This window comes from Engystomops pustulosus, chromosome 2, assembly GCF_040894005.1.
Source record: "Engystomops pustulosus chromosome 2, aEngPut4.maternal, whole genome shotgun sequence".
Classification (NCBI taxonomy): domain Eukaryota; kingdom Metazoa; phylum Chordata; class Amphibia; order Anura; family Leptodactylidae; genus Engystomops; species Engystomops pustulosus.
Window position 1 is genome coordinate 96,707,824 of NC_092412.1, and position 25,541 is coordinate 96,733,364.

The window sequence follows — 25,541 nt, forward strand, 5'->3', positions numbered from 1 at the left end:
AGGCACTCGGACTGTGTGTGTGGGAGGGTTCACCTGCCCAGCGTAACACCATGTGAATATAGAGACCAGAGGTGCCTTGGTAACACCCCCTAGAGCCCTTCTGGATCATTATAGTCATTAAAAATTTCTTTTAGAAGAAAGGAGGCCATGGATCACCAATATAAGAAGATTACCACAGTGACAGTGTTGGGATCTATGAGTAAGTGTTCCTGGTCTCCCTGCATAGTGTATATCGGCTACATGTCCTTATGGGTTTTAGGATTCCAAACCTTCTAGGACTGATTAACTCTGCACTTCAGTCTTCACTAAAACAGCACTTCACAACAACACTGGCTTAAAAATACATCACATACTTTGTGGTGGTAAATGATAGTAAATCAGTCACACTGAAACTGTAAACATAATGTTTACATTCTTAAAATGTGATTCATTTGTAAATATATTTTTGCGCATAGAATTTAGTATGTGGCAGAACACACTACTAAAAGAGTTTTCTAGTAACTATTTCTTCTATCATTTTTCTTTCCTGGGTTTCTGCTTTTCTTCAGGAACTTCCTACAGGAAAGCTCAGCATGACCTCTTCATATCAGGCTATCTTGGTGTAAGCGGAAGCTCCCATGTCACTACAGAGATTATATTGCTTCCCAGTATTTAGAATTTTGGAGCCATATGTAACACTGTCCAGTGAATAAATAAGAAATGGGTTTTTTAGTTATGATTTCTTTATATTACAATATTAAGATACCTGTACGTTGTCCTATGTGTGAAACAGCTGTTGATCTGGTCAGTACTGCAAGATTTATAGCGAATATTAAATGGCCTCCATACAATGTACAGGCAGGTACATATGTTTGCAGTATTATTGCATTTATATACATATTTACAGCTTTGGCCAGTTCTGCTCTATACTTACAGCTTGCAGATAATACTACTTTTACTTGATGACAAGGGCCTTTTAAGCTGAGATTCCCAAATTTAATAAATGGGGATTATCCATTGCATTAAATCGCTAACCTGCAACAATTTACTGTAGTGGGTAAAAGTGGGATAGTGGGTTTCATGTATAAAAACCATACACATATTGTGAAAAACTTCCAACACAAATGATTTCTTCTGCAGTTTACATTCCGCAGCAGGTCATTTAGTAGAGCGGAATACAAGGACTCCAATTCAAAAGTTGTGGATCACCCTTGCTGCAACAAAATAGTTTTTTGTGGCTTTCTGTGACTATAGGAAACACTTTAAGGCATTGACAGAGGACATTACGCCGCATGTTTTCCTGGCCTTATAAAGCACATGATGTGATATTTATCCCAGCACTGCATTTAGACAATAAGGACAGACTTGTTTTAATCTAAATGCCTTCCACCTTACTCCGTATAAGTAGAAAGAAAAAAGGAAAATGTGTTCTTTTCTTTTCTTTCCCCACACATTTCCGTCTAGTTCTATCAGTTTGATAAATGAAATCATCTCTTCCTTGTGCTTTGACCTCAGGAATTCCTCTTGGCAAAGATATTAATAAATGACGGTCAGTATTATTTAGATATTGTGACATGGGAAATGTTAGTGATACAACAACAGTGATTTTCTACATAACAGCAATCCCCTCCAACATCTATAAATAGCTGGTAAATTAAGTATTGAACACGTCACCAATATAAATGGAGATATATTTTTATTGTTGCTATTCACATGAAATGCTCACCACTTGTCTGTAGTGGCCATCCAGTCTACACTGGTAAATATATCAAAACGATCAGTGTTAATAAATTAAAGGGGTTGGCCACTGTTTACAAAAGTTGTTCATGTTCATTTACTGCCCTAATAATAATCTAGGAATGTTCATCAGGTGATTCAGCAGTCTTGCTGCTTACTTTAGTGCTGTAGCAGGAGAGTTATGACTCATCCCCTCTCCCTGTGTCTGTCAGTGACACGGACTGTGAGAGAAAGAGGCACAGTGGGTGACGCCATTAGGACGGACTGAAGGAGGGAGAAACAGAAAGTTGTGTGTATATATGCATAGAGCAGAATGGTGAGAATAGGGAAAAGCTGAAGCTCTCAAAGCAGGTAAAGAGACAGGCACATATACATGCAGAGACATGTCTAATGGAAGAGATTTATTTAAAAGTGTCCTATTCTACTACATCTGAAGTAGACCTGATAGTAAATCCTCCTGGCAGCCTCATCCCTAATCTGTAATTTGTGTTTTCTCCATCTGCCTTTTCAGTGTGTATGCATCTGGTGAACAGGACCAATGTGTTTAAGTGCCTGGAGCATAAATGAAATATAGTCCCGAAACTACTCCATCTCATATATATACACAAAAGATTCTTCACACGGGCAGTGGTGTCTGGTACTGCAGATCATTCTCACTCCATTAAGGTTGGATCTTAATTTTGAATGGAAATATTGTAAAAATTCTATGAAAAGTAGAATGGGACTTGTCTTTCTAATGAAATGAGTTGCCTACCCATTGCATGTAAACACAGAACTGCTGTTCTTTTCTAGATTGCAGTTTATCTTGAGGTTAACAGAAGTTTGCCAAAAGTAGTGGAATAATTTGTTCACACTTTTTATTGATTTAACATTTGAAATGTTTAAATTGTACAAAATATACATGTGAACTGTACCAAGATGAACAAAATACTGTACCCATATATAGTTGTTTTATTACGGTAAGTGCTAGTTCCACAGAATTCCACCAGATGGCAGCATTTCATTTTAAAACAACGGTATATGTAACAATTCATCCATCACATCCAAACCCAGCTAAAAGTTATTAATTGAAATTACAGACCATGTAGTCCATTGATGACCTCCAGGACTTCTGACCAAGGCATATCAAGTCTGCAGTAGATTTTCTGTTCTGAAATGGGGAAGAAAATCCACTGTGTATTAAAGTTACTTTAAAATGAGTTTGATTTCAAACCTCTCCATCTACACACATCAAGATAAATTTCTACAATGAATTTTATCAAAATCTTAAGGCAATGCAGAAAATATGGCCTAAGGTTTTTGGGTGATATAGAGCAGTTTCCACTGAGGGCGCAGCCACACTTTCAGTTTTTCGGATGCATTTTTTGAACCCAAAGACAGGTGTGGATCCGAATGGGGACTTATTGGGAGAAACTGCTCCTCCTGTATTTTCACTTAACTCCTGGTTTGGACATCAAAAACTGCATCTGAAAAACTGAATGTATGGCTGCACCCTGAGGGCACTTTCACACAAAGCGTTCTGTTGCGTTTTTAAATGCGTTTTTGATGCATTCCAAAGACTTCAGCCTTGATCACATGCTGAGGTTACATTGTGTTTCCCCTACATCTGCTAAAACACAATGTAGCCTCAGGACCTGATCAAGGCTGAAGCCTTTGGAATGTGTCAAAAACGCATCAAAAAAGGGACGCAACGCATCATGTGAAAGCGCCCTTAGGGTTTCCTTGTTGCAGATTACTAGTGGATTTGACAGGTGGAGTTTGTTGCTGTAGCAGGGTTTTTTCGCTTATATCTCGCTCTCCACCTTCAAAAATCCATAACTTTTTCATTTTTCCGTGTACAGAGCTGTGTGATGACTTATTTTTTCGCGTAACAAATTTTACTTTCCCGTGATGTTATATATTATAACATGCAGTGTACTGGGAAGCAGGAAAACAATTCCAAATGTGGAAACATTTTTAAAACCGCATGTGCGTCACATTCTTGTGGGCTCAGTTTTTAAGACTTTCACTCTGCACTCCAAATAACACCTCTACTTTATTCTTTGGTTCGTTGCGATCGTGGTGATATCAAATTTATATGGGTTTTATTGCGTTTTAATACATTTTCAAACATTAGACGAATGTGTTCAATCTTCAGACGAACCTGGAACCGCGGATACACAATGGGGGACATTTCCGCCAGTTTCCGCCAGTGGCGTTTCCGCCAGCTTTGTGGCGCTCTCACCACATGTTCTGCTCTCAGACCTATTTATTAGCTGTCGGGGACAGAAAAAATGCCTTTTTCCGTCTGCTCCGACTCTTCTCCGAAAAGGGCGTGGCTTTGGCGGAGTGGAAACTCAGACACAATTAATATGTGTCGCAGCCCTTTTTGGGCGCTGTAAACTGGCGGAAAGTAGACCAAAAGAAAACTGGTCTAGCAGGGACTGTTGGACACATTTCTGGTGCTCGGGACAGATTTTGGTCCCAGGGACAGAAAATGGTCTCAGCGCCAGAAATGTCTCTGCACAGCTCTACAATATTAAATGTGTATCTTCTTTCCGAGAGCAGGTCGGTAACAAAGCCAATGCAGACACTGACACTTTAAGTAAATGTCCCCCATTCAGTTTTTCAGATGCAGTTTTTGATGTCCAAACCAGGAATGGAGTAAAAGTAGGAGGAGGAGCAGCACCTTTATTTGTCTCAACCCATCATCATACACTCCGAAAACTGTATCTGAAAAACTGAACATGTGGACTCCCCCTTACTGTTGTTTCGTTGCATAAAAACTAACCCAGTGAATGGGATGATGGGCATGAAATGCTGTAAAATGGGTTTTGCATGGTTTATAAGTCTGGCTCCCAGACTCTTGTGGGATACTCACATACATAATGTGTGAATAATCAGCTTGTCCTAATATTCTTCAGTGGATATCAGTGTCCTCCCATGACTGCAGCCTTGGCCCCAGCTATCTGCCTTCTCATTGGTTTCGCTGTTTTGGCTTATTATAAATGTTCTGGCTGAATGATTTTATAGGGGACACTACAAGGTTGTACTTGCTGTTTACAGATCTGCTTGTAGACATGTTTCCATGTCTGCGATATCATATCACTTCCTTTGTAGCTATCCGCTTCTCTGTTGGGCAGGAGATGCCAGCGTGCCAAAGCTGCGTGTGACAGGGAAGATATGTGATCAGGTGTAGGATTTCCCCACTGTGCCCCTCAGCTGTTGTCTTATGGTGGACATGGCCTTGACAAGCTGTTTTTTTTTACTTGCAATTCTCTGTAATTATTTGCTTTGCTGTTTCATATAATGACCAAAATCTCATATAAATATGCAAAGCAAATAGACTTTATACAAAATAATTCTATTAATTAATAATATTAATAATCTATAAATATTATAAGGTGATGATAATATTATTTATTATATTATTGGTGGTATAAAAAGGTCATGTGAATGCAGGGGACTCATTTTTCTGTAACTTTTGTCCCATGATGTAAATTCCTTTTGACTGGGACATACTTTGCAGCGAGTGGTTTCCATGGTGACGACGGCATTGAAAGCACAGTGCATTAAGCTGCTCCACACTTTGTGAATAGGAGCGGACTTTAGATTTCGTAGAAGATATTCGGTTCTTTGTATACAGATAGGACGGATGTTTTCTCTGGATTTTTGCTTTCGATAGGACGGAGAAATCTCCAACATTACGCACAACTCTGTAAAGAAGCTAGAAATACAATGTATGATGGCAGATAACATCCTGGTAATATTCCTCAGTTACTGAGAAGCCTGTGGTTTCTGGACGAGTGGAGAGAGGCTTATCGAGGTAAGTTTCCCTCTTTTGAGGAACTTTACATTCTTTCAGGCTCTCACAAGTAATGGGCACTTCATTGGGGCGGTTTCCATCGATCTGCCCGTGCCATCTCTGTACCTAATACACAGTACAGTTATCTGATGGATTTGTGACTTACATACTTAGATTACAGATTACATGTATACAAGATTCTGTACTCGCCTGATAAAGAGTCAGTTTTCTGTATCTTTACAGGCACGATAACTGGCTGTATATATATATATATATCTATATCACACATATACACACACATAAACAGAGAGACCAAATACAATGATTTCCCAGACTGGTACAAGGACCAGACACAAACCACAATTGTTCTCTGTTCAGTTCTAAGCTGCATGGGAGACTGAATTACTGCATAGTGGCAGCTATAGAATAGTCACCCGAATGCTTCATATAAATCAAGCCATAAGTTCTTTCAAGTTTAAAGACTGGCATTAAAAAGCTGTCCCAAATATAATCACAATCTAACAAATTAAATAGTGCAGAGGTTTGGGCATTGGTAAACTCTCAGGCTAAGAAAATAGCTAATAAATATCAATGAGAAGTGGCAACTTGTATGTGTTTACAGCTGGAAGGAATGGCTACCACATAGTGATACAGTTCTGGTGTCTTAAAAAATGTTCTCTAGTTTATCTCTCTGATTGCCATCATAGCCTCTCCACTTCAGAACCGTATGTTTAGCTGTTGCTCAAGGTTCTGCGATAAATTTATTAATCTGCATTCATTTTCAGGGAAAAAACTGTCTACAGTACCTTGCCTCACTTTAAGAGATAATATGCCAAATGAATTATAGACTAGTCTAAAGGGTGTGGGTTCACTGGAAAGGGGGTGTGCAGCAAAAATTATACAAATGCATTAAAGTAAGCCGAAAACTAAAGTTATAAGAAAAAGCAGCAGCTTCTTTTGATAAGAGGGAATGCTTGTTTTTCTCCCAATTTTCAGAACTCCTGCCTTTGTGCCATTGAGGTACCATGCTCCCTCATAATATTGGGCTGGACCTACTACAAAAAGGGCGGGTGAGCATTACTGGAGACTTCTCCAATAAGCCAGAAAATAGGAGGTGCAAACTTGTACAACATTTTGGACACACATTCTCATTCAAAGAGCTTTCTGTATTTTCTTGACTATAAGATTATTATTAGAAGAAACTATTGTAGATTCACATTGAGGGCATCAGAACTATGAATTAACATGTGGAATTATATGCTTAAAGGGGTCTGGGCATTCACATTCAGTTTCATAAATATGCCATATACATACATTTCTTTAATGTTAATAAAATTGTTTTACCTGTTTGAAGATCATTTCTCATAAATATAGTGAGGTGGTCCCTTAGAAACAAGACTGTGTCCTTGGATACGACCACCTCTGCTGGAGGGATTGCACAAAGAAAACAAAAATCTTTTGTATATATAATGTCCGGGAGTTACTGCATGTCCTACAGCCGTCCTGTGGTAATGATTGCTGAAGCCAGGTGGTCAGGCAGGGCTCAATAGTACATGTCTGGCCACCGCTGCCTAAATGTGAGGTGGTCATATCTGAGGAAGCTATCTTGTTTCTAAGGGACAGCATGGCTATATTTCTCTTCACACAAAAAAGTATTTTTTTTTAATAACATCCAATTGAAGAAATGTTTACATATGGCAAATTTAATTTGATGTGAATGCCCAGATGGGAATGGCCCTTTAAAACAACTGAAAATATGTCTTATATTCCAGGTTCTTCAAAGTAACCACCTTTTGCTTTAATTACTATTTTGCACTCTCTTGGCATTCTCTTAACCCCTTACCGACATGCTACATCACATGCCGGGTGTGGGTGCATGGAGAGGGCTCACCAGCTGAGCCCTCTCCATAGCCAGTAAGTCTTTGCTGCATATTGCTGCAAAGGCTTACAGGTAACATCGCGATCCGTGCCAGCACCGCTCGTGGGTGTTTTCCCGCCGATTGCCATCTTGCCAAGGATCGTCGCTCCCTATGACGTCATCGGGGAGCGGCGATCCGTCGCCATGACAGCCTCGGGTCTTTCGATGACCCGAGGCTGCTTCTTGTTAACCCATTCAATTACAATGTGCTATCAGCACATTGTAATGCATGAGGAGGAAAATCCCCATATACTGCCATAATGTAGTATGGCAGTATATGGTAGGATCGATCAGACAACGTGGGGTTAAAGTACCCTAGGGAGTCTGAGAATTAGTAAAAATAAAAATAAAAAAAAGTGAAAAAAATAACTTTTTAGTTTTTGTAAATGTATAAAAACATTATAAAACTACACAAATTTGGTATCCCCGTAATTGTACCGACATGTCATTTGGGGCATACAGTGAAATCCGTAAAATCCAAGCCCACAAGAATACGCTTCCCAGTACACAGCATGGTATATTAAATACCACCACTTTAAAGTATAATTTGTTACGCAGAAAATAAGCCATAACACAGCTCTGTACATGGAAAAATAAAAAAAATTGTAGATTTTTGAAGGTGGGGAGTGAAAAATGAAAACGCAAAAATGAAAAAGGGCATCGGCGTGAAGAGGTTAATGAGCTTCAAGAGGTAGTTAGCAGAAGAGGTTTTCACATCACGGGTTTGCCCTGTCATATGTAAAGGGGTATTCTCGTCTGGGCACTCACATTCAATTTAATTAATCTGCCATTTATAAACATTTCTTCAATTAGATGTCATTAACAATAATGTTCCTGTGTGAAGATAATTTCTCATAAATGTAGTCATGTGGTCCCTAAGAAACAAGACTGTGTCCCTGGATACGGTCACCTATGCTGGAGGGATTGCACAAAGAAAAAAAGAAGTTACTGTATGTCCCACAGCCGTCCTGTGGTAATGAAAACTGTATCCATGTAGTCAGGCAGGACTCAATACTGCATATCTGGCCACTGTTGCCAAAATGTGAGGCGGTCGTATTCGAGGAAGCTATCTCGTTTCTAAGGAATAACGTGGCTACATTTATGAGAAATTATCTTCACACAGGAACATTTTATTTTAATAACATCCAATTGAAGAAATGTTTACATATGGCAGATGAATTAAATTAAATGTAAATGCCCAGATGAGAAAACCCCTTTACGAAGTGTGATTTCTTGCCTTATATATGGGGTTGGGACCATCAGTTGTGTTGTGCAGAAGTCAGGTGGATACGCAGCTGATCGTCCTACTGGGTAGACTGTTGGCTGCTTTTTTTCTAGCAGTAGAAGTAGGTTTAATACAAGTCCAAAAACACAACGCGTTTTGGGGTTAGGGAAACCCCTTTATCAAGTGAACAAAGACTATGATGGAGATGTGATTTGGGTCCTCTGATGCATTCTCTATCAATAACATTTTAGTCCTGGATATAACCAAAATAATTAATCAGGAATGGTGGGGGTTACAGGAAAAATATCAATGCTTTGGAATCAGTAGAATGGAGTATATGGAGTAAAAAAACACATAAACATGGAGAACATAATAACTCATTTTATTTTAAAGAAACCTACCATTTAATTTGATGCATTATGAACCAAACATACCTTGAGAATGCTGTAACTACACTGATGCAGGGTCATATCTTGGTTAATCCCTGAGCGGAGTGGTTTTGCTAAAAAAAACTATAATAAAATCCAGGCCTTTGGGGAAGCTGGGTGAAGACTGCCTGCCATGCATAAGCACATAACACGGAGCTTCCTGAACTGTCCAGACAGGACTAATCAACCTGAGCTCGATGACACATACACAGCAGCTGTGGGATGGTGCAGTGATTGATTACTTCTGCCTGTCGGGGACAACACAGTGATGACGTATTCTCGGTTTATGCTGGGCAGGACAAGGCTGGAGCAGTTCATAATTAGTCCCTTTCCACACTTGCAAGTGTGACGCGCTGAACTCATATCACACTCGCAGCGAATGCTGCCTGCAGGGCCGGTTCTAGACAAAGTGGGGCCCTGGGCAAAACTAAAAGTGGGGCCCCAAAATAAAACTATTTTATGACCAGTCACAGTCAGCAAGAGGCTCCTTTAGTATGGTAAAACAAACTGTAATATGGGAGAATTTTATAGGAGATAGATAGATGATAGGGAGATTTATGGGCAGCATGGTGGCTCCGTGATTAGCACTACAGCCTTGCAGCACTGGTCAACATCTGCAAAGATTTTGTATGTTCTCTCTGTGTCTGCGTTGGTTTCCTCCGGGTCCTCCGGTTTCCTCCCACACTCCAAAAAATTACTGGTAGGTTGATTAGACTGTGAGGCCCATTGGGGAGGGGGACCGATATTTTCTGAAAGCAGACACTTGCCCCATTTTCAAAATTGCATCAAAGATTTTATAGACATAGGCGCCTCCATGCAATTTTGATTCAAATTGAAACATTTTATTAAAAATACTTAAAATTTGACTTTGATGGCAAAAAATTTGATCCTAACAGAAAATATTTACCTTCACATCTCCTAAATGTAATACATGGACATTTGTAGAGTTCACAAATGTGCCCTATTGATATGTTCACATGAATAAATCCACATAATATCACTAAAACTGTAATAACTAGATATCTGCTTTTCAGCTAGACATTTTTAGACAGTCACAACCTGCAAAATATATCAATAAAACAATAAAAAGTAAAGGCGCCATAAAACCTATATAATTTTGAAAGCAGACCACTAGGCGATGCATTTGGCAATTAACATTCAAAATTTCCTCTAAAATATGTACAAATCCAGAATACTTATATAAAGAAAACATACTTTCCTAAAACAGTAAGATGTGAGGAGAGCATACAGACCCCACATGTGTATATTCACCAAAATATGCAGCAAAGGGAACTGCAGAAAATTCACACAGATGTATCATTGTATGTTCCTTACACAATGGTCACCCAAATAAATAACTATATATCCATAAACCAAGCTAATGAGATAATAAAAGTCACTTTTAGATATGCGCCATTGTATTAGCTGCACAATAACAGAACCCTCCGCGCTTCATAAGAATGAGAGTGAGAACGTCATAACATAGGTGTGTAATGGAGGATGATGGGAAATAAAAACTTTATTCCAGAACATGTGTGTGTTTTTGGTGTTACATATAACTTTATGGACATATTCTGGTCGCGGTGTAGTCACATTAGGCGAAGAGGATTGAATGTTCATCGTATCAGTCAATTTTCCCAACAAAAAATAACTATCACAAAATAAAAGGGAATAAGAGAGAAAGGGCCACATTTATCACTTTTGTGCGTCTAGGTGTAGTAGTTGCGCCTAAATTCTGGTGCACTGTTTTCCAGAATTATCACAAGCTTTTACAGAATTAGCACAACCATCTGTGATAAGTATATTTTCTGCCTCTTATTAATCACTTTACTTTAACACAGTTTAGGCGCAATTTTGGCGCAGTTAAGGCGTAATGTTAGATTCAGGCACTTACATGTGATCCTGCGACAAGCTCCTCTCTGCTTCTCCCACAGCCCAGAATGAAGATAACACTCACAGCAGCACCCAGGTGTGTGTCACCCAGCACCCAGTGACCTCCTCAGCAGCACCCAGGTGTGTGTCACCCAGCACCCAGTGACCTCCTCAGCAGTGGCTTCTCCTCGAGGGGATCCCCCAGTGCTGGTCTCCTGCTGCACCCCTGTAATTCTGCACAGTATCCCCCTCAGAAACACTGGTGATACTGTGCAGAATGACATGGGGGACACTTGTCAGTACTATGTGCAACATTCTGTAACGTTCTCTTCTCTCTTGCTTTGAGCTGAGGATTCTGCAGAATGTTTTGTAAATAGAAGGTGATGAAGTGTAAATAGAGTTTGCAGCTCCTGTCTGCGGAGTATCTAATGACTGTATTATCTGTACTAGAGTCTGCAGAGTATCTCATGTCTGTATGATCTGTTCTAGTGTCTGCAGTGTCTGGATGAGCTTTTCTGCTAGAAATGAGCTCTTCTGCAAAGGGGCTCAGTGCTTTCTTCTCAGTTAACGCCAGCTCCGGGCTGGAGTGTTTTTGCACCCGTTTTTGCGCCTAAATGAAAAGTCGCAAGTGATGAATATCATTAGGCGCATCAAAACATCTGGATTGCTAGGATAAATGAGGGAAAGATGGTTATTTTCTGCTGCGCAGCTAGCATTTAGTCGCATTTAGTCCCAAAAATGGCACAAAAAATGGTACGCCTGAATGAAAAGGCGCAAAAACAACAAAAAAAACGATTGATACATGTGGCCCAAAGTGTGTTCTTAGATTTGCATAGAGAAGAGTTAAAAACATGAATATTAGTTGATATTATCCCTTCTCAAAATGTAGTACTAGTAACATATAAAGTGAATATTTCCATTATCTGTGAGGTGCAGCAGCTCCTGTGTGCAGCAAGTTCTCCCTGCAGCCTGATGGCTAAGAATCTGGAGATGGGGGAGACACTTCAGGGGGCTGTATCTCTGGCTCTGTGACTCATAGAACCTCACTTTTTTCCTATGAAAGAAGAGAGTCTCCTCTTTTATATGAATCTAAATTTGTGTTTCTAAAATGCAGAAAAACGGAGATATTAACTGTTAAACTGCCGTCGGAAGTGATATTTATATATAAAAATGGCACCTGATATTCTCACTTTAAACCTGAATATCTCTGGATCCATAGCACCTAGAAACACAATTCAAGATTCATTTGAAAAAAGAGATTCTCCCCTTTCTCCCTGGGGGGCCCTGGGCAATTGCCACCTTTGCCTACCCATAGCGCCGGCCCTGGCTGCCTGGATTGCCTGGCCTGAATGCTGCAGACCGGACCTGAACTTGCAAGTGTGGAAGGGGACTTGGGGTAAGAGGAGAAGCACTGAACAGCCAAAGAAGCTCATTATCATAATTTTATAATTGTGTTTTCGGCACAAAAAAACAATTATGACATTCCGGACCTTGGGAAAGTTAGGTCAGGCTGGCTGCCTACATAAACACATTACACACAGAGCTTTTCATTACACATGGAGCTTAGTCAAGACATTACTTATCAACCTAAGCTGGATCACTCATACACAGCAACTGGGGGATGGTGCAGCAATTGATTATTCAGGCACAACCCAGGGATTACATCATCCTGTGAAGCAGAGAATAACTAATGTGCTAGGAGAAGCTGAGCCAGTCACAGCAGTGAGACAGCTTCATTATCAAAATTTTATAATAGTTTTATCTGAAAAACCACTAAGAAGCGGGATTAGCTAAAATATGATCCTGCATCAGTCTAGCTAGCATGTTTGCTTCATAATGTATCAAATCAAATGGTAGGTTTCCTTTAAGAAATACGGTACATAGATGTGGAAACCTCTTTTTATTTCCCTAAAGAGTGTACAGGACATTGGAAATGACATGGCAGTATTTCCTCACTAGGTGTCAGTATAGTAGTTGTAGAAAGAAGAATTCTCTCTAGTGTGGTGCGTTTCCTTTCCCATAGCAAGAATCTGCTTACTGACTGAATTGTATTAATAATAGTGTAAAACAATTTACCACTGTATTGTCAAATGAAAATAATATGGGCGATATATTGATTTTCCAAATGTGTAGATAAAAGTTTTGTGTACATATCCCTGTACCACCTTCTGGAACTGTTTGTTAACATTTGCCAGTAGACAAACCTTCAGGCTTAAAGAGAACCTTTTATCAGGGACCCCCCCCCCCCCCCACACCTCAAAAACCACACAGCACCTTTTTAGATGTCTTTATACATGTTCCACTGATGCTTATATCCTTTGGATTAGAGACGGCATTCTTTAAAAAAAAAAAAAAAGTTCCATTCATGGAGGTGAATAGCGGGAGTATACAGTCTGTATATACCCCACCTCCTCACTGATGCTGACATTGCTAACGTTTCAGACCCTGTTCAGGATCCTTTTTCAACAGGGTCTGAAATGTTGCACTTGGGTTAATAAAGCTCCCATCCGTTTTTTCACATTTACCTTGGAGTGCGGTCTCATTTTTTTCTTGGATATCTATCAATCTATATGTCTATTATCTACTCATATCTATCCTCTATCTAATATCTTTCGATCTCCTAGCCTTCTGTGTATAGGGACAGCTTGCAGACTTGGAGAGTGTCTCCTGCCACTTCCTTGTGTGAGGTGATGGGGGGAGGGGGGCTGCAGTGTGTTTCTGTGTGGATTATGTGTTTATACACAAGTGTAGGGAAAGCTGAGGAGAGATAAATGTTTAGGTGTTTGGTCACTACATTAGTGATAGCTTCTCCCTGCACATGGCTGAGTGCTGGGGCAGTGACACATGAGGTAATCAGCTGTGTGCAGGGAGGGGGATGGGGGCGTGTCTCTTGCTCCGTAGCCTCAGCTTCTTTATGAAGATGGGATGTCCATAGCAGCAGACATATGAGAGTATACTGACATCTAGGGGAAGTCTGCAGAATACAAGAGGAAGGAGCAAGATTTGGGTAACTAATCCAATTGCAAAAGTGCTTAAAATTACCTGCCATACAACATATCAAAAGTTTTTTGAAATGACGGTTACACTTTAAGTCATACCTTATTGCTCCATGCTCTGTCACAGCTTGCAATCGTAGTTGCGTCCTGCGGACACCAATGATATTGAAAGAAGGAGAATTTGAATAATCAATGTAGGTTTCGTCCAGGAAACTAGAAGAATTGAAGGGCCCGGACCTGGAACAATAATAATCTTGCACTGTCCACACCTGTTTACTCCTCCTGTAGTCCCAGGCAACCATAAATGTGTCGCTTTAAAGTATCACTCGGCACTGCACATCCTGGGCTACCTCAGACTATAGGGTCCATAGGTTTGTTCTTAAGTTGAATTTGTATGTAAGTTGAAACTGTTTACAGTATTTTATAATTTTAGATCCAGCCAAAAAATTTTTTTTGCCCCAGTGACAATCAGAGCTTCAAAATTTTTTGCTGTAATGGGACCAAGGATTATCAATCCATCTGATCATTGCATTCTGGGATTATAGTAACATCCAGAGAGCTTCACCAGAGGTCACAGTGGACAGCGGGATCCGTCTGTAACTATGGGTCATCTGTAAGTCAGGTGTCCTTAAGTAGGGGACTGCCTGTACACAGTTGGTTGGGAGCCCATATTAATGTGTTTGGTGCAAGAGAACCAGTGAAGTGAATTTTGTAAACATCAGAATGTGTATTTTAGTAACTGATCATAATGAGACCTTATAATTAATGTTATTGTCTGGTAATTTGACATTTGTAAGTTAAATCCAATATAATCACATGCTATTGTATGTAAAGGTCGTCTGAACATATTGTGGGTTTCAATAGGCAAGTATAATTGTAAATGCATGATTGCGCATGGCTTTAGCAGACCACATCTCACCTGGTAAAGTGAGAAGACGTCAACATGCCTTCCACGGTTTCTGTTGTTTGCAATTCTTTTTTAAAGCTGATTGTTGAGTCAAAAATAAACATTTACATGTCCAATATTTACACATTAATACACAGAAAATTCAGAATCTTAGATAAACTTCACACTCATGCAAAATTAATCGAACTATATAAGACATTGTGCATGTATGTGGCATTTTTCAGGCCACAAACAGGGTTAAGGAGATCCCTAATTACATTAGTATGTAATTTCATAAGAATTATCCCCTAAAGCAGTGATGGCGAACCTTTTAGAGACCAAGTGCCCAAACTAGAACCAAACCCACTTATTAAATGCAAAGTGCCAACATTTCAATTTAAGCAGTAACATGTTTCTACCTGTTTTCTAACGGCTTTTAATTGTATTGACGTCCTGAGGACACCAATACAATTAAGAGAAGAGGAGAAATTCAGACTATTATTGTAGCTTCCTTCCAGGGTCTCCTGAACAGGAAGAATTGCAGGCATTGCAGCCTTGTCTTCACCTTCTTGCTCCTCCTGTATTCCCAGACAGCTAAGGATGTGGAACTTTAAAATAGCTCTGATCACAGCACATCATGGGTGGCCAGGGAATGCTGGAGGAGGTTTTGAGTCTTGTCTGGAAACTCTGTGCTGGGGTGATGGCCTGGGTGCCCACAAGGAGTGCTCAGAGTGCCACCGCTGGCACCTGTGCCATAGGTTCGCCACCACTGCCCTAAAGGATGCATCATAGTTTGAACCTTGGAAAATTAATTTTCATGGGGCTTTTTTTTTTTCGCATAATTGATTTTACTTTTAGGTTGGATCATTATTGGGTGTATGTAATGTTATGTTTTGCTTAGCTTTTATTGTCTTTGGGGTGACTACATAAAAAAAAATGCAATTCAGTAACTTTTTGGGAGTGGGGTTCATTTATATCATATTTTCCTTTTGTGGTGAAAATTACTTAATAACATTTTAAGGCAGTTCGTTACCATTTCCAAATCACAATGGGGCACATTTACTTACCCGGTCACTCGAGTTCACACAAAGTGCATTGTCCGACTATAATGCACCGTGTGGAGTTTCACAAATTATCCGCGCGCCCGATATCCTGCACGTGTCGCTTCCCTGCTCAGGTCTGACAGAGTTCACCATCTTTTTAGTCGTGCATCTAAGTGCATTGTCTTGCGAAAAAATTTGAAAGTTGAATCCCGCGCTAACTCCGAATCAGTTGAACTGTCCAACGTGCCCCCCAATTAGTGTCGCTTGGAAGCCAGTGCAGCTGCACTGCAAAACGATTGCGTGCAACACAATCCCACTCCATAGCCAGTAAGTCTTTGCTGCATATTGCTGCAAAGGTTTACAGGTAACACCGCGATCCGTGCCAGCACCGTTCATGGGTGTTTTCCCGCCGATTAGCATCTTGCCAAGGATCGTCGCTCCTTATGACGTCATCGGGGAGCGCCGATCCGTCGCCATGGAAGACCCGAGGCTGCTTCTTGTTAACCCATTCATTACAATGTGCTATCAGCACATTGTAATGCATGAGGAGGAAAATCCCCATATACTGCCATACTGTAGTATGGCAGTATATGGTAGGATCGATCAGACAACCTGGGGTTAAAGTACCCTAGGGAGTCTGAGAATTAGTAAAAATAAAAATAAAAAAAAGGAAAAAAAAAACTTTTTCGTTTTTGTAAATGTATAAAAACATTGAGAATGCTGTAACTACACTGATGCAGGGTCATATCTTGGTTCATCCCTGAGCGGAGTGGTTTTGCTAAAAAAAACTATAATAAAATTCAGGCCTTTGGGGAAGCTGGGTGAAGACTGCCTGCCATGCATAAGCACATAACACAAAGCTTCCTGAACTGTCCAGACAGGACTAATCAACCTGAGCTCGATGACACATACACAGCAGCTGTGGGATGGTGCAGTGATTGATTACTTCTGTCTGTCAGGGACAACACAGTGATGACGTATTCTCGGTTTATGCTGGGCAGGACAAGGCTGGAGCAGTTCATAATTAGGCCCTTTCCACACTTGCAAGTGTGACGTGCTGAACTCATATCAAACTCGCAGCGAATGCTGCCTGGATTGCATGGCCTGAATGCCGCAGACCGGACCTGAACTTGCAAGTGTGGAAGGGGACTTAGGGTAAGAGGAGAAGCACTGAACAGCCAAAGAAGCTCAATGTCATAATTTTATAATTGTGTTTTCGGCACAAAAAAAACAATTATGACATTCCGGACCTTGGGAAAGTTAGGTCATTACACACAGAGCTTTTCATTACACATGGAGCTTAGTCAAGACATTACTTATCAACCTAAGCTGGATCACTCATACACAGCAACTGGGGGATGGTGCAGCAATTGATTATTCAGGCACAACCCAGGGATTACATCATCCTGTGAAGCAGTGAATAACTAATGTGCTAGGAGAAGCTGAGCCAGCCACAGCAGTGAGACAGCTTCCTTATCAAAATTTTATAATAGTTTTATCTGAAAAACCACTAAGAAGCGGGATTAGCCAAAATATGATCCTGCATCTCAAGGTATGTTTGCTTCATAATGTATCATCTCAAATGGTAGGTTTCCTTTAAGAAATACGGTACATAGATGTGGAAACCTCTTTTTATTTCCCTAAAGATTGTACAGGACATTGGAAATGACATGGCAGTATTTCCTCACTAGGTGTCAGTATAGTAGTTGTAGAAAGAAGAATTCTCTCTAGTGTGGTGCGTTTCCTTTCCCATAGCAAGAATCTGCTTACTGACTGAATTGTATTAATAATAGTGTAAAACAATTTACCACTGTATTGATTTTCCAAATGTGTCGATAAAAGTTTTGTGTACATATCCCTGTACCACCTTCTGGAACTGTTTGTTAATATTTGCCAGTAGACAAACCTTCAGGCTTAAAGAGAATCTGTTATCAGGGACCCCCCCCCCCCACCTCAAAAACCACACAGCACCTTTTAGATGTCTTTATACATGTTCCACTGATGCTTATATCCTTGGGATTAGAGACAGCATTCTTTAAAAAAAAAAAAAAAAAAAAAAAGACTTTTACTGATGTCCTCTGTTCCATTCATGGAGGTGAATAGCGGGAGTATACAGTCTGTATATACCCCACCTCCTCACTGATGCTGACATTGCTAACGTTTCAGACCCTGTTCAGGATCCTTTTTCAACAGGGTCTGAAACGTTGCACTTGGGCTAATAAAACTCCCATCCGAACCTTGGAAAATTAATTTTCATGGGGCTTTTTTTTTTTCGCATAATTGATTTTACTTTTAGGTTGGATCATTATTGGGTGTATGTAATGTTATGTTTTGCTTAGCTTTTATTGTCTTTGGGGTGACTACATAAAAAAAATGCAATTCAGTAACTTTTTGGGAGTGGGGTTCATTTATATCATATTTTCCTTTTGTGGTGAAAATTACTTAATAACATTTTAAGGCAGTTCGTTACCATTTCCAAATCACAATGGGGCACATTTACTTACCCGGTCACTCGAGTTCACACAAAGTGCATTGTCCGACTATAATGCACCGTGTGGAGTTTCACAAATTATCCGCGCGCCCGATATCCTGCACGTGTCGCTTCCCTGCTCAGGTCTGACAGAGTTCACCATCTTTTTAGTCGTGCATCTAAGTGCATTGTCTTGCGAAAAAATTTGAAAGTTGAATCCCACGCTAACTCCGAATCAGTTGGACTGTCCAACGTGCCCCCCAATTAGTGTCGCTTGGAAGCCAGTGCAGCTGCACTGCAAAAGGATTGCGTGCAACACAATCCCACCGCCCACACTTCTTAAATACGGTACCTGTGCTAGCTGTTTTAGCCCTGAAAATGGTGCATAGTCCCACAAAAGTGCGTGTGCAACCCTTAGTAAATGAGCCCCAATATTTTTGTATTTTACCAACCTTATTCTTGCTTGGGTACACTATATTCTGAGACCTATATCCTTTCATTTTTTTTTCTATTAATGGAGCTGTGTGAGGGACTGTTTTATGTGGATGAGCTGAAGGTTTTATTGGCACCAACCTGTTCTATGTACAAGTTTTGTGACCACATATCTATGCTGTTTTGGTGAGGTGCTTCAAACATGCAACCACTTGAACAATATATTGTAATGCTTCTTTATTGCAGAGTGTTGACCCTGGGTCTTAAACCCAGGTCGCCATGACATGCAGGATGCATTAGAAATACCTGGTTTTGTCTTCTTTAAAATACACGTAAAATAACATATTTCTAGTTTCAAATAGGCTTCAATCTTTAGAAGTGGTAGAAAGTGATTTGCTTGATACGTGAGGCAAAGAATTTCATTTAAATTTCATTGTAGCCTTGGTTTCCATATACTCTTACTAGAGGGAAGTTGTGACCGTGTTTTCTATTTATACAAATGCATATTTTGTTAGGATGGAAACGGTTTTGTACTAAAAGATTATTCCTGTTAGTCCCAGTTTAGACAATGTTTTTTTTTAAAATTAGATACAGTTGTAAAAGCTTCTGACTAGTACTGCTATGCAAGGGCACCAAAAGAAGAACCTTCACAACTTTCACCAACAATTTACATCCTTTATTAAATATGCTTCTTCAATCATTCTGACACAGTTGGATTTTGTCTCTAGCCCCTCCCCCCATTCCTGAGCAATCTTTTAAATTATCGCCCCTTCAGCTGTAGTTTATGGGGCTTATTTAATAATGGTCCGCGGATTGCATTTCCGTCGGACTTCCCGACAGTTTCCGGATTTGCGCCGCTGTAACAGGTATTTAGAAGGGGATTGTGTCGCACGTGATTCGATTTTACCGCTATGGCGCCAGCTTTCATGAGACAGAAATCAAAGGGGGGCCGGCTGTCAGTGTGGGATTTAACTTTCAAATTGTGTTGCATCCAATGCACTTGCATGCACCGGGAAGAAGAAAGTGAACTCCTGCGGACCTGAGCAGGGAAGCGACATTTATTATAAGTGTTCTAAGGTTAGACAGTGCGGAGCTAGACCAGATTGCACCAGATTCATATAAGTGTCTGATGGTGGATGATAAATCTGTCCTAGTATAAGACTGTCAAGTACTCTGTCTGCACCTCCTATAAGTTGGCTTACTTAACGCCAGAAAATTAGGACAAAATTCTGTTGGGTCACCAGTATTTTTGGCACATGTACCTTTTTGGTGCAAGACCATGCCCCCTTTTCACAGTTCACGCCTTTTGTCAAGAATAGTCATAGGAGAGTCAGAAAACTGTCTAAAACCCTTTATAAATGTTGTGTAGACCCTTTTATAGTGTTGTTTTAATGCATATACACATATTTTTCATCTTTTTAAGGTGAAACATTTAATTTACAAGATTAAAGATATTGTGGGTAGACAATTTGTTTCCTCCATAAGAATCTGATCAAATGCTCTTAGTGGCAAGATTCTCAAGGATTGTTTTAAAGTGATGAAAACCAAATATATTCGGGACACGAAAACTTATATACCATATATACTCGAGTATAAGCCTAGTTTTTCAGCACAAAATTTGTCCTCAAAAACCCTAACTCAGCTTATACTCGAGTCAACTAAAATAATAAAGTCAAAACTCACCCGTAGGTCCTCTTCTGTCTCAGATGCTCCGGTGCCTCCTTGGGTCCTTCGGATCCTCTTCAGGAAGTTTCGCTCCTCTTCAGGTCCCCTCACGATGCCAGTGGCTCACAAACAATGACGTCGGCAAGCGGCTGAGGGCTGGGCAGGCTGTATACTACAGGGGCTGGGCAGGCTGTATACTACAGGGGCTGGGCAGGCTGTATACTACAGGGGCTGGGCAGGCTGTATACTACAGGGGCTGGGCAGGCTGTATACTACAGGGGCTGGGCAGGCTGTATACTACAGGGGCTGGGCAGGCTGTATACTACAGGGGCTGGGCAGGCTGTATACTACAGGGGCTGGGCAGGCTGTATACTACAGGGGCTGGGCAGGCTGTATACTACAGGGGCTGGGCAGGCTGTATACTACAGGGGCTGGGCAGGCTGTATACTACAGGGGCTGGGCAGGCTGTATACTACAGGGGCTGGGCAGGCTGTATACTACAGTGGCTGGGCAGGCTGTATACTACAGGGGCTGGGCAGGCTGTATACTACAGGGGCTGGGCAGGCTGTATACTACAGGGGCTGGCAGACTATATAGTAAAGGGTTATACTGGGAGGCTGTGACCAATTCATTTTCCACCCTCAACTTATACTCGAGTCAATAGGTTTTCCCAGTTATTTTGTGTAGAAATTAGGGGTCTTGCGATATACTCGGTCAGCTTATAATCGAATATATACGGTAATTACCTTCATTTTTTACAGCAGTAAGTTGAGTTCACAGTAATTCATCTTCAGTTTTGTGCTCTTCTTTTCGGCATATACATGGCTCCCATAGGTTGTCAAAGGTGTCAACGAAGGAGCTTCTACAAGGCAGGGGCCAAGCATCTTTGTCCCTTACCTGCATGACTCCGCCTTGAGTCCTGTTCTAGATATGGTAGATTATGCTTGTTTGATCTTGATTACACTTGGCTGGTTGATAAACCTAGAAAAGTCCTAACTCACTGGACAGTTCTCAAACTTGGCTGGGTTGTCTGATTTCTCATCCCCTAGAAATACTGGAATGAGATTGTTAAAAACAGGATAGAGTGCCCACCTAGAACATCATTGGATTCTGGGTTACACAAGTCATAAACAACTTCTCAAACTTCAAATAGGTGTTAGCTGTTCTCATGGCCCTACATGCTGTCCTAATATAAAAGACTTGGACAGATGTAAGCATCATCTCATACAAACCCACAACATCTAAGCAGACAACATAAATAGCTATAATGGATGTATTCTTTTGCATGTTTACTTCTTAACAAAAAACTTTGCATCCTTGATGGAAAATGATATTTTGCCAAATATACATTGGAGATCAAAATTGGAGAACAACACACAATCTGCTAAATATCAAGGTCATTGTGTTGTCCTATGTGAATCTATCCTAATGTGTAGCAGCATTTTTAAGTTTAAGAATAAAAGTGTAAATGACGGAATTGTAAGAACACTCATCAAAATTGGAAAACACTTCTGGCATTAATCTGGCAAAAAACGGACCAAATGTCAAAGCAGGGAACCTTAACTCAATTTTACAGCTGATATTGCTCCCCAGTTCAGCACTGAACAGGGCTGGTCATAAAGTGTCTTGATGTTTAGCCCTTTCTTAACAATGCCCTTTTTCATTATTGCGTTTCCATTTTTCCTCCCCTTCTTTAAAATTCTATAGCTTTTTTATTTTATTTTTCTGTACATAAAGCTTTATAAGGGCATGGTTTCTACCTAACATATTGTACTCTGTATTGGCTGTATTTCATTTTTCATTCTGTGTACTGGGAGGCGGGAAGAAAATTCCAAATGCAGTGAACTTAACATAAAAACGCTTTTGCATCATTTTCTTGTGGATTCTATTTTTACGGTATTCAATTACATGGTTTTACGGTAAAAATGACACCTCCCCCTTTTTTTGTGTTGGGTATACAAGAAAAAATTTCTTCATTTTTGCCATATTTTAACCCCAATAACTTTTTCATGCTTTGCAAAATGGAGCAGTATAAGTTGTAATTTTTTTGCAGGACATGGTGATTTTTACATTAATACCATTTGTGGGACTATACTCACTTTTTATTTGAATTTTTTCAAGTTGCAAAATGACAAAAAAGTGTAGTTTTGGAGTTCACCGTCGGAAATAACTTTTCATATATTGATTGGGACTTGTGGGATGAAGTAATACCTAACGTGTTTATGATTTTTGTTTACTTTTATATCCGTTCTAGGGGTGATTTGAACTATGCTTTTTTTTTAAACAGTTATTATTGTTTTGTAACATTAAGAAACACAAAAATAGACAGTATATGCCCTGTGGGCACCAATTACATCATACCTAAGTGCAATTTTACTATTTTTTAAACAGGATACTTTAAGCCTAAGAGGTCCGATCGATCCTCCTATATACTGCCATACTATAGCAGTATATATCGTTTTTGCACATGATCTGTTACAGTGTGCCTCATGAGCCCTCTAAACACACTCCTTGCCACATGCTATCATAATATCAGTTTGCGGTGAAGACCATTTGGACTTAAAGGAAACCCACCATGAAAATCTACCTTCGGAAGTATATTTGATGGTAGATGCCTCCTGCTTGCCTCTGTCCTAATCTGTAATTCAATAATCCTGGAACATAACCTAACTTGTTTGAAGCTTTATTTTTTAGAAATATGTAAATTAACTGAAGAGGCTACTGGGGCGTGGAGTTGCTCTAGCTCCCAGTGTCTGGTCATGGTTGGTACATGCCCTAGTAGCCTCTGCAGTTAATTTACATATTACTTAAAGGAGGAATCTATCATCAGGTCTTCTTCTGATGGTAGGTTTCCTTTAAATCCAGATAAAGAGAGATGGCTACAGCTTAATTATTTACATGTAGTGGTTGGATCTCTCTGCATTCCCCTTGCAAAAGGGGGATGAGCAGAAGCCGAAGCCAGGCTCATATCTCCCGGGTGCTATATACAATATTTGACTGTTTATTTGCTTTAAAGGGGTTTTCGCACGCACAAAAGTTAGGCCCTATCCACAGGATAGGGCCTAACTTGCTGGTCGCTCGGGGTTAGTGACGAGACCCCCTCAGATCACGAAAACGAGGGGTCCAATGTCGCTCTGTCAGAGTAATGAAGCAGACGGCCGCGCATGACCATCCTATGCAGCTGACGGAAATTGCGGAGCGTACCGCTTAGCAATCTCCGTCAGCCCCATAGAGATTAATGGAGCAGAATGGTCATGCGCGGCCTTCTGCTTCATTACTCTGACGGAGTGACTAGGGGTCTGTGGGGCTCCATTGGACCCCTCATTTTCATGATCTGTGGGGATCTCAATGAGACCCCCACCGATCAGCAAGTTAGGCCCTATTCCATGGATAGGACCTAATTTATGTTCGTGGGAAAACCCCTTTAAGGTGAAAAAACAGTGTTGCACCATTGCAGTACTGTGGGAACCAGAAGCTTGAGTTATGGAACATTAATGGTCCATTGTAAAGAATATGTGGTTTTTCCATACTCTGTCTTTACTTGATCTATGAAGAACACTTCAGTTGGATCGATTTGCACCATTGAAGTGTGACAGTGTGATAATCCTTTGTGCGTAATATGAAAGTAGAAGTCTCTGTTTCTCACCATAAGTTAATCACTGTCATCATACGCTCTGTAAAGATAGGAAGGTCCTCTTTTTATTTAGCTTCCCAAGTTTGTAAAACAATTGATTCATTATTATGTACCAGATAATTTGTGTAGCTTTATACTTATGTAAGTCGTAACGGGTATATTTTATAAGCGCAACTCCATACAAAAGTAATTTTTCGGCACTGTGACAATAGGATTCATAATTTTGGGTTGTCATGGGAACAAGGATTAACAATGAAACTTCATTGGAGACAACTTTGATAGTTTTTATGTTAATAATTGCAGCCTGGGGCCAAAATACAGTAAATTACCAGCATGCAGAGAGCTTCACCACCGGTCTTAGTGGCCATAGAGATCCGATTGTAACTAGGGGTCGTTGGGAACTGCCTGTATTTTCTTAATTTCTCTTACCATGACCGCACCCAACCAGACAGAGGGGTTTGACTCCAGGGACAGCAAACCCAGGACTCGGATGCTTGGGTCAGGGTGAGCTGGAGCCCTGCGCACCCCCATGTGGCCAGTGCCTCCTCATTGTGAAGTCTTACCTTGGTGGGGGATGCCTCGGGAATGGCTGTATGCTGTGGGTCGCAGTGTTGTCTGGGGTGGCAGAGGAGTTCCCCTGTGGCAGACACGTGCCAATGTGAACACTTCTGTGACAGCGCCCGGCTCCCTCTGTGTTCATGCGGCTGAACGGCACATTCCTTGCCCCACTTCCGGCTGAGACCTGAAGTGGCACGCCAGTCGGCGTCCCACATGGTGAATAATGTCACAGGGCCGTATTTTTCAAATAAGGGACCCCCACACAGTAGTCTTTGCGTGTTTCTACACCTACAGCCTGTCACTGGATCTATGCGGTTCAGTTTTGGATGCTGGCCTGTTACCTGCTTACTGACTGTCACAGCTAAGTGCTTACCACTACCCTTTGCTACATGTGCTCTTCCACTCCTTGAAAAATGAGTTCAGATAAAGGTGGAAGGTATTCGGCAGAAACCGCCACAGTAATCTATGTAAGAGTAGTCCTGAGTTGGTGGTGAGTATGGCCTTGCCAAAAATTTCTGATAATATCTTATGTGATTATATTTTAGAGGAAAGAGACCCTTCGTGTGAAAGCTACTAGTGTCAAAGAACTGGGAATGCAGAGTCTGCAGGGAAAGCCGTCCATCCTCTTACACTAAGCCCTCTTGCGAATCTTGCATTCGGCATATTATTTCTTAAGAACATGTAGCACTTTTTGACTCTGTGTTCCCTTATACAGCAAGAGGTACATAATTCTGTCAGAGCTTCTAAAACAATCAACTAGATCCCTTGATTCCCCGTGTACGTCGAGATTCTCAGATAATTCGGACTTTGAATTTGATTCTGATGGGGAGTCAAACTCAGATGCGGATTAGTAGGCCTCCTTTTTCGTGAAACTTGTTAGAGCCACCATGGAGTTAGAGGAGGAGAAAGGACTA

At 40.7% G+C, this 25,541-nt stretch overlaps 1 protein-coding gene across 5 annotated transcripts in view; it reads left to right on the plus strand.

Moving 5' to 3' along the window:
- MCF2L (MCF.2 cell line derived transforming sequence like) overlaps window positions 1–25,541 on the plus strand; it is a 166,007-nt gene that overhangs the window by 14,396 nt on the left and 126,070 nt on the right. Inside the window, exon 1 of one of the 5 annotated variants that reach the window (XM_072135601.1) lies at window positions 5,347–5,521. The exons of the other annotated variants lie outside the window; for them this stretch is intronic. The gene's annotated coding sequence lies outside the window, so the exon portion shown is untranslated. Of the gene's footprint in view, window positions 1–5,346; window positions 5,522–25,541 lie in introns of those variants that run through there. 5 annotated transcript variants of the gene reach the window in all.